Source organism: Orycteropus afer, unplaced genomic scaffold (assembly GCF_000298275.1).
Source record: "Orycteropus afer afer isolate SDZICR_OR568_19922 unplaced genomic scaffold, OryAfe1.0 scaffold00625, whole genome shotgun sequence".
NCBI lineage: Eukaryota > Metazoa > Chordata > Mammalia > Tubulidentata > Orycteropodidae > Orycteropus > Orycteropus afer.
The window spans coordinates 462,151-472,420 of NW_006922212.1; positions in this window are offsets into that span (position 1 = coordinate 462,151).

Consider the following 10,270-nt stretch of genomic DNA (forward strand, 5'->3'; position numbering starts at 1 on the left):
TGAGACTGGTAGTCAGCTCCATGGTAGAAGCTACTGTGAGCAACTGAGTAGCTGCTTTAGGGATGTAGTCTGCTTCCTGTATATAAGGACAAGCTTTGAGAAAGGTCTCAAGCTTTTTGGCACACTTGAACGCTACATGTAGCCAAGTCTTCATTGAGCAGACTGCCATGTTGCCTGCTGATCTTGGGACTGTTTCCAGACTTGAACTAGTGGCCTGTCATGTTGCTTGATAATCGTGGGACTGTGCCATTCTACTTGTCAACCTTGGATTTGTCAGCCTCAGTAGCCAGCAGCTGCCTGAGCTAAGAGACACCTCCAGCTTCAGTGGGCCAGGAGCAAGAGGCAGAGCTGAAGCCCAAGGTCAAGGGACCTTTATTCAGCCCCTCAAGCTGGCACTTTGAACTCAGACTTCTAGCTTCCTAAAGTGTAAGAGAATAAATCCCTGTTTGTTTAAGCCACCTACTTGTGCTACATTTCTGTTAGAGCAACACAAGAGAGTCAAAACAGAATGGCCTAGTCCAAGCTACAAAAACAACAAAATATGCCCCTCTGTGGCCCTGTGGTTAAGGCATTGGGGTGCTAACCAAAAGGTTGGTAGTCCAAACCCACCAGCTGCTCCATGGAAGAAAAACAACTCGTCTACTTCCACAAAGTTTTATAGCCTTCGAAACCCAAGAGGGGTCACTATGAGTTGAAATCAACTCAGTGACAATGGGTTTGGTTTTATTTGGCCAGCTAATGTGGGTGACTGCTACTTCTTTACCACAACTTTAGCCTCATATCATTCTTCTTGCTTCCTTGATAACAGTAATGAGGATACCCAATAATAAAATTGGTCTTGCTTCCAATAGCACTAATGCAGAGTAAAATATTTCATTGACCCTTTCCCAAAAGTCAATTAACACAAGTGCAAGTCCTATAAACTCCACTTAAAACCCTCCTCCTAACATCACCACAGTTCCACATGGTTGTTCTCTTCCTTGTTGCAGTAAGACAATAACCCCATGTTTTTTTGACTGCTAATCTATTCCTGATCGTCTACTGAACTATTCCTAGTCTTCAGTCCTGGAGGGCATTGATATTAGTGTATTGTTGTGTGCTGTGGAGTTGATTCTGACTGAGAGGCCCCATGTGATGGAGTCCCATGGGATTTCCTAGGGAATAACGTTTATGGAAGTAGGTTGTCAGGTCTTTTCTCCCACAGAGTTTGAACTGCTGACCTTTTGGTTGGAAGCTGGACATTTCACCTCTGTGTCACCAGGACTCAGATTTCATAGACCTTTTAGTTTAATGAGAGAAACAAACAGTCATAAAATTCTTCACTAGTAAATGGGTCATTGTCAATGAAATCATTGCTCCAAAGAAAGAAATTTGGCCCTGTGGGTGTGTGGAAAAGGAGTCTGGAAGCTTCTTAGAGGAAGTGTTTCGTGAATTGAGAGGTGAGAATTGAGAGAATAAACCATGGGAAGAGTGGAGAGGACAAAGGGAAAGACTTGAGATTGAAGAAAGCATGATATATGAGAAAAATTGGGAGATAAGTAGAAATAACAGGGAAAGAGTTGAGGATATGAGATACGGTTTTGGGGGTTACCTAGGTTGAAAATTTTGCTCTTTTTTTGAAAGAGCAGAAGAAACTATTGGAGGATTTTAAGGAGGGAAAGTGTATCATCAGATCACAGTGTATTATGCACAGGTTTTTCATGAGTGGAGGGTGTATTGAGAGGATTTGTGGTGGATGCAAGGAAACTGGTTAGGAGGTTATTGCATTTATTCACCAGAAATAATTAAAGCTTTGATTAAGGATGAGGAGATAGAGATGGCAAGATGTAGACTTGTTTTGGATGTATTTTCTTTTTAAATAAACAGGGTAATGGATTAGAGGCAGAGTAATGAGGAAGAGAGGGAGGTGTTCCGACTTGGACAACTAAATGGATGGTAATGCCATTCATTTGCTGAACAGATGCTAGTAAGTATTGGAGCTAAATTTCACATCTTCTATCTTCTGGGACTGGCCTCTCTTCCTTTTACGTTTAGCCTTTGTTTATTGTATAGAATGAGGTGAGAAGAACAGATTCCGAACTTGGAGTGTAGGAAGCAGGGAACTCTAATCCTTAAATTCAGCATCATGTTGCTGTAATAATTGTATGTGCTGAATTCCAAGATCAGCCATTTTATGCTACCTCTCTCTGACTCTCATGATAGGAGGGGGTTTGTGGAAGTGGAGGTGGTGGTAGGATATTGGAGAGAGGAAAATGAGTTTGAGTGAATGTGACTATATGTGTGAAAATTCTTTCTCTTAGATTTCATTAGAATCTAGTCTCTGTTGGTTGGTTGTTTTTATTAATAGATCATCCTTCCATCCATCTACTCAACTTAATTTTCATTCAAAAATGTTTCCAGAACGTGATTAATCACTGTGTCCTCTGTTAGAAGCTGAACATAAATAACAATGAGTAATTGTGGTGTAATACAGCATGAGTTGGATCAGAGTCAATAAACCAGGTTCTAGTGTCTGGTTTCCCAGCTCTGCTTCTATGCCTGTGTTCATGTCTTTAAATAGTGTAGTGTTTCTTTGCCTTTATTTCCTTACCTTGAATATGCGAATAAAAAAAAAAATACATGTCTTGATTGCCTCACAGGGATCAACCTTTATTTGAGAAAATAAGACTAAAAAGTATCCTCCAAACAGAGAGAAAACTTTAGGGAGGCAAGAGAACAGATACTCACTGAGATCTTGAACAAGTTTCTTGACCTCTAAGAGCTCCAGATTCTTATAAAAGTATCAAGTGCCTAAGGTTTTCAGAATGATTATAGGAAATAAGGAAAATTATACTCCATATGAATCATACTAAATGATAAATACTAATCATGCTAAATATTAAACCAAGAAAACCAAAATACTAATTTATTCTTGGAGAAAGTTGTAGATTTCATTTTTCATGCAGTAGACAACTTTTGTAGTTTTGATTTGTAAGACAGACAGATGGCCTTAGGACTTCAGTGGACTGAAGTTTTTTTTAAAAAAGAGTATTATTCATTCTCATTTTTACTATCATTCTCTGTATCAAGATAAACATGCGCATTTCAGTCCATTCTCACCTCTACCCACCCTACCCAAAAGAATCTTTGAATGTGTGTGTTTCTTTATGGTCTTGGTTTCCGCTTATGGTCTCTATCTTTTCCTCCCACTTCTATACTGATAACTCCTCCCTGTATACCCCTTCAGAGCCAGTTCTCATCACAGCCATCTCCAAAAAAGCACTGCTTCCATTCCAGCATCTATATCCTGGTCCACTCACTGCCCAAAAAAACCTTTGAAGTGGTGATTAACATTGCTTTCAGAGCAATGTTCCAGGCAGATGCAAGGAATGATACATCCCCCAAATCACCTTTGCAATGTGCTGTAATCACTTGTACTCCAAACTTCATAGTGGCCTAAGCCAATCCATGGGACAATATCCACAGCCCACCCTTCCCATATCCCATCACTCCTCTCTCTTATCCCAGGTGCAAGGCAGAAAATACCTCTTCTAGGGAAATTTAGGTGGTTTCTGATCCCACATGACCAATAGTTTCTAAAGTTCTGATGGAACTTACCTATTTCTGCATCCTTTTTACCAAGTCAAGAGATGTATTTTTTTTTCCTGGCTACATGCATGTATTGATTTTTTTCATAAATTAAAAGAAGGCCCATCTATATATCAACCTGTAACACGTGTTTGCATGTGGCCTCTCCCACTCACCAGTTCTGTCATCTGAGGAATACACCAGAAATTCTTTGAACCTCTGCTCTCCCAACTACAAAATGGGCAAAACACCTCATTGGAGTTTTGTGGGTGTTGGCTGGTGCAAATGGTTCATTAATGCATTTGGCTACTGATGGAAAAGCTGGAGGTTTGCGTTCACTCAGACATGTCACAGAACAAAGACATGGCTCCCTACTGTTGAAAAACCAGCCACTGGAAACCCTGCAGGACACAATTTGGCTGTGACACGTGTAAGGTGGCCAGAGGTGTGGATCAACTTGATGGAAACTTATTTTACTTTTTAAAATGTTCTAAAATTTTGTTTTTTGGATTTTTGTGTGTAATCAATGAGAGGATGTCCCCAGAAGCACCTGGCACAGTGCAAAGCCCATGACATAGAGTACACACATGATGAAACTGTCTGCCCCAGGCTGACAAATAAAGCAGGAGGGGTTTCTCATGAGCAGTGAGATGACTGGACTCCCTTTGAGAAGCTGTAGAATGCTTCATTACTTGAGGTGTGAGGGAGAGTTTATGTTTGCCATCACAAAACTGCATGTTATATTTGCCAGTACATTGTATTCTTTTATATCTGTAATTTATTTTGAGAAAGACTTTGAATGAGCAGTTCTATAGTAGCATTGATTTTTTTTTTTTTTTTAATTCCTATAGGCCTTAGATTGTTGGTTTACTCATTCTCTTCAAATCATCCTGTGAACAGTGATGAAAGAAAAAAGCATTCATCAAAAACTGATACGTAAATTTGGGGTGTGGGCTGTTGGCTCAAAGAAAATAAAACATTTACTTCTTTTGATTATAAGCTTCTATTTTATTTGAAAGCATTGTGTCTTGGGAGTCATTTTTGATTGTTATTATTGACTCTTTTTTTTTTTTTCCTTTAGAAATGATGATATGACTTGATCTGGTCTCGTTCATTTTTGTAATCCTGGCTTTGATCGGAGAAGGAAAGAAATGGTAGTTACAGATGTTAAATATTATTAAACCAAATCTAACAATGATAAAATGAAGAAAAGTAAATAAATGCCATGGTAGCAGTCTTTAGTATCTCTCAAGATTTTAGTTGAAAACAATAAAATCAACAATGAAAACTGCTAGTTTTAGAGCCTTATAGCAAAACTGAAATTCCTAGTTGTCTTGAAGTAATGTAGTAACCAGCAGATTCAAATAATTTTGTCATTGGTTACTTGACTTTATTGAGAAGATGATAGAATGAACATGTTTAGGCAAATGTAGCTCATTTATTGGCAGAAGACTGGAAGAAGTTCAGTACTTTTCCAGAAATTCAACTGTCAAAAATGTGTTCTCTATGGGTGATGATAGTACAATATGATTGATGTAATTGGTCTCACTGAGTTATATGAGTAAAAAATGTCAAACTGGAAAATGTAGTGCTATCTATTTTTTTTACAACAATGAAAAACACTTTGCTCTGTGTAAAGATGCTTCTTTAAGGGCAATTGTCCACAATGAGTGGAAGACCATAGCATGCTATATTCCATAAAGAACATTTGAACACAAATCAATTCAAAATACTGGATAACACATGCCAAGAACTTTTTAAAAATGTGTTGCTGAGCTGATAAGTATGCAAGGGGAGATCCCCAGAGAGCAATAATGAAAAGGAAGTGGGAATCCAGAGATGGAAGAGTATAGAGTGAGAGCTGCTGGCTGGCTGTGGCATCTTCTGATCACTGTTCTCTGTGGACTCCTGTCTCGATGCAATAGGGACATGAAGGACAGGTGTGAAAGGTTAAGGCCTAACTTACCTGGAAAGATGATAGTTCTCCCCCTGCCTAAACCTGAGATGCTCAAGTACATAAGGATAGTTGTCCATCTTAAAACTTGGCAGTAATTGAAGGGAAAAGTAAAATTTCCCATTGCTGTTTGTAGCCACAATAAGTGCTCCTGTTTGGTTAGCAGCTCAAATGTATACTTACTGCAAACTCACTGCCATCGAGTTGGATCTGACTCATAGTGACCCCTCCTTGGGTTTCTAAGGCAGTATCACTACAGTCAGCTACCTGGCCAACTGACTGGAAGAGATCCATATTTGTACCCTTTCCAAAGAAAGGTGATCCCACAGATTGTGGAAATTATAGAACAATATCATTAATATCGCACACAAGTAAGATCTTACTGAAGATAATTCAAAAACGTTTGCAGCAGTATATTGACAGAGAACTTCCAGAGGTGCAAGCTGGATTCAGAAGAGGACATGGAACAAGGGATATCCTACCTGTTGTCAGATGGATCTTGGCTCAAGGCAAAGAATACCAGAGAGATGTTTACTTGTGTTTTATTGACTATGCAAAGGCATTTGATTGTGTGGATCATGACAAATTATGGATAACATTGAGAAGCATGGGAATTCCCAAGCACTTGATTGTACTCATGAGGAACCTGTACCTTAACCAGGAGGCTGTCGTTCAAACGGAACAAGGGGACACTGCATGGTTTAAAATCAGGAAGGGAGTGTGTCAGGGTTGTATCCTTTCCCCATACTTATTCAATCTATATGCTGAGCAAATAATCCAAGAAGCTGGACTATATGAAGAAAAACATGGCATCAGGATTGGAGGAAGAATCATTAACAACCTGAGATATGCAGATGATACAACTTTGCTTGCTGAAAGTGAGGATGAGTTGAGGCACTTACTGATGAAGGTTGAAAATACAGTCTGCAGTATGGATTACATCTCAATATAAAGAAAACAAAAATCCTCACAACTGGACCAATGAGCAGCATCACAATAAATGGAGAGAAGATTGAGGTTGTCAAAGAATTCACATTGCTTGGTTCTAAAATCCATGCCAACGGAAGCAGCAGTCAGGATATTAGACGATATGTAGCATTGGGAATGTCAACCGCAAAGGAACTGTTTCAAGTGCTAAGGAGCAAGGATGTCTCCTTGAGGACTAAGGTGCGCCTGACAGAAGCCATGATATTTCCAATTGCCTCATATGCATGTGAGAGCTGGACAATGAATAAGGAAGATCGAAAAAGAGTTGATGTGTTTGAGTTGTGGTGCTGGCGAAGAATGCTGAATGTACCATGGACTGCTAAAAGAACTAACACATCTGTCCTGGAGGAAGTGCACCCAAAATGCTTCTTGGAAGTGAGAATGGCCAGACTTCGTCTTACCTATTTTGGTCATGTTGTCAGAAGGGACCATTCCTTGGAGAAGGATGTCATGCTTGGTAAGGTGGAGGGCCAACGAAAGAGGGGAAGGCCTTCAACAAGATGGATGGACAAAGTGGCTGCAATGATGGGCTCAAGTTTAGCAGTGATTGTAGAGCTGGCACAGGATCAGGCAGTCTTTCTTTCTGCTGTGCATGGGGTCGCTATGAGTTGGAAATGACTTGATGGCACCTAACAACAACAACAACATCACTACAGAAATAGATTGCCCAATCTTCCTTACGAGGAGTGGCTGGTGGTTTGAACTGTCAGCCTTCTGGTTAGCGGTCACATGCCTTAGGCACTACACTACCAGATCTCCTATACTACAAGTTCCATAAAATCTCAGGTCAATAATTTACTTTAAGAGTATCCTTAGGATGCTTATAGAAGCAGACAGTCATCAGCCAAGAGAAAGCCCAGGAGCCTTATGTGTTCATGTATTCCTTCCCTGGGTCCATATTGACATTGGCAAGATTGTAGAGGGGGTTCCAAACCTCTGTATACCCCTGCCCAAAATCCCAGCATTGCTTCCCTAATACCACTACCTGATTTTCAGTGGTCTGCACTAGGCCCACATAGTAGTTTTCAACCCTATATAAACCAGTCTCATATATAACTCAGGTTCCCAAGTTATCCACTTCCAAACTAGGCTCCATGAGCAGTGAGGTTCTCCCCATACAGCACTCTACCCCCCTCATTGTTTTATTTTTCTACACAGTGCTTATTACCATCTGGTACATATTTTACTTTATGTTTGTGTATTGGCTTCACTTGAATCTAAGCTTCATGAGGGCAGTGCATTTTGCCTTGTCTTCACACTCACCTCTGGGGCCTAGAACATTACCTGCTGCAAAGGAGGTGTTCAATGCATGCTTTTTGAGGGACTGAACAAATTAGACATAACAATAACAACAACAAAATTAAAGTATATCATATTCAAAATTAAAAATGTAAAAGTGAATTTAAACTGAATATTAGATATAAGTAAAAAGTATATTAACAAAGTGGATGATAAAAGTTGAGCAGGTTATCCATACTATAGCAGAGAAGACAAGAGACTGAACAATATGAAATAGGGTTTAAAAGGTTTAAAGGATAGAGTAGTGTCAAGGCAAAGTTCAAGGTTGCCAACAAAAGACCACATACACTCTCTACCAGTGCATGGGAGACACTTCACTCACATAGAGAAGAGATAAAGTGAGATGAGCTTCACTTGTGGGCACTAGTCTCCAGTGGCCAGTGGGATCATCCTGCGTGTGGTTGGTGTAGGGCAGCTGGGGTACAGTCACCCCTCTTGTACTAAAGTACAAGAAATCCCATTCTCTCCTCAACCGGAATGGCTATAGAAGTGGGGTTGACCTGGTGCCATATGGTGCCCATGTATGTACAAAAGACAGAGAAAGTTACTTTGTGTCTAGAACAGGGGGAAGGCTTCCCTGGTAAGGACAGGGGGCTGGAAGAGAGAAGGTAACCCAATTCCTAGCCTCTTTATCAGAGAATATTCTGGGCCTCTGGCCTTTACTTGGACACCCCAAATGGGAGGTGCAGAGCTCATGGCAGACCATCCCCCAACAGTAAGAATACTTAATGTATGTCTTATTTAAACAGAGGGTCAGTATTTCAAGTTGGGTGAGGACTCTCCTTACCTTGCTGAGTCCTAAATAAAATAATTGATTCCTTTTATGAAGCAGTGAACAGAAGTTTCTGATTTGTAAGAGATAGATATGTCAAGAAGGATTTTTTTTAATTCCTTTTGTTTTTCATTTAACAAATAATACTGTTATCACCTGCATTTGATTTTTAATCACTATGTAATTAACTTACTTTCACTAAATTATTTCAAAGTTTTAAATAGTTAAAACCCCACATATGGAAACTTTTTGTGTAAAGAACTAGACAGTCACTATTTAAGGCATAGACATACTGTCTCTATCATATCTTCTTTGTTTTCCCTTAAAAAAACCCACAACCATCAAGTCTTCTCTGACTCATTGTGACTCTGTTCAACAGAATAGAACTGCCCCATGGGGTTTCCAAGGCTGTAACTTTTTCTGAAGCAGACCGCTACATCTTTCTCCCAAAGAGCGGCTGGTGGGCTCAAACTGCTGGACCTTTCCTTTAGCAACCAAGCAACTAACCAGACCCCAATAGCCCTTTTCTTTACAGTCCTTTGAAAATACCAGAAATTTCCTTAGTTCAGGATCTTTGTAGCCCAGGTCTTAGATTGGATAAGGCCCATGCGCTGTGATTTGCTGACACTTGTTGTATGTAGCAGATGAAGTGAGAGAGACGTTGGTGCACAGTCAAGCTTCATGGACATGACTGGTTCACTGCTTTCTTGAACTGAGATAACCTATTCATCTATCCTGTACTTACACGATTGATGGAACTAAAAACTGATACTCCTTCATCAATCGGAGCACTGAGAAGAGGGCGTTCTCTTGTCACGTGTATGAATATGGCACATTTACAATCATGAAAAACTTTCCATGACATAAAACAAGATATAAAGACCTTGCACAATATATCATTTTAAAGTTCCTCCTCCTTCTAATGTAGAATTCCACATGGAAGTTCATGAATGTTAAACATGGAGTCAAAGATGTGAACAAAATTTTATTAGCATATTGACAGAAAGTATTTATAAGTCAAATAATGATGTAAGTCAAATATATGAGTAGTTTTCAGTCTACTTAATGAACTGATTATTTTGAAGCAGGGTAACTTTTGCCCTTCCTGAAGTTGGTTGTTTTTTTCACACCCATTCTAAGTATTCAGTGATGCTGGGATATTCCATTAGCTTCTGAAGAACTTGAAAACATAAACCTAAAATTTAGTCTAAATTATAAATCTTCAGTGACCACTGAAATTATTTATTTTTTTCACTTTTGATCTATTGTTGTTTGTTGTTATGTGCCGTTTAATCAGACATGACTCATAGCAAACCCCTCCTTGGGTTTCCGAGGCAGTATCACTACGGAAGTAGATTGCCCCATCTTCCTTCCCAGGAGTGGCTAGTGGGTTTGAACCACCAGCCTTCTGGTTAACAGTCCAGAGCCTTAGGCACTATGCTACCAGAGCTCCCTATAATGCCTCCAAAAGGGCCAAGACTATTCTTCCTCTCAGTATTAGGGTAATTTAAATAAGTGGCTGTATCAATTTTATTTCTAATGTTCAGTGTATTCTCATATTCCTATATCGACGTATACATATAAGTCTGTGTGTATACTTAGGCTCTTATTTTTAGAAATTAATATATGTATGTGTGTGTGTGTGTGTGTGAGTATATATGTCTATATTTTATGTATTCAAGTGCAGTATC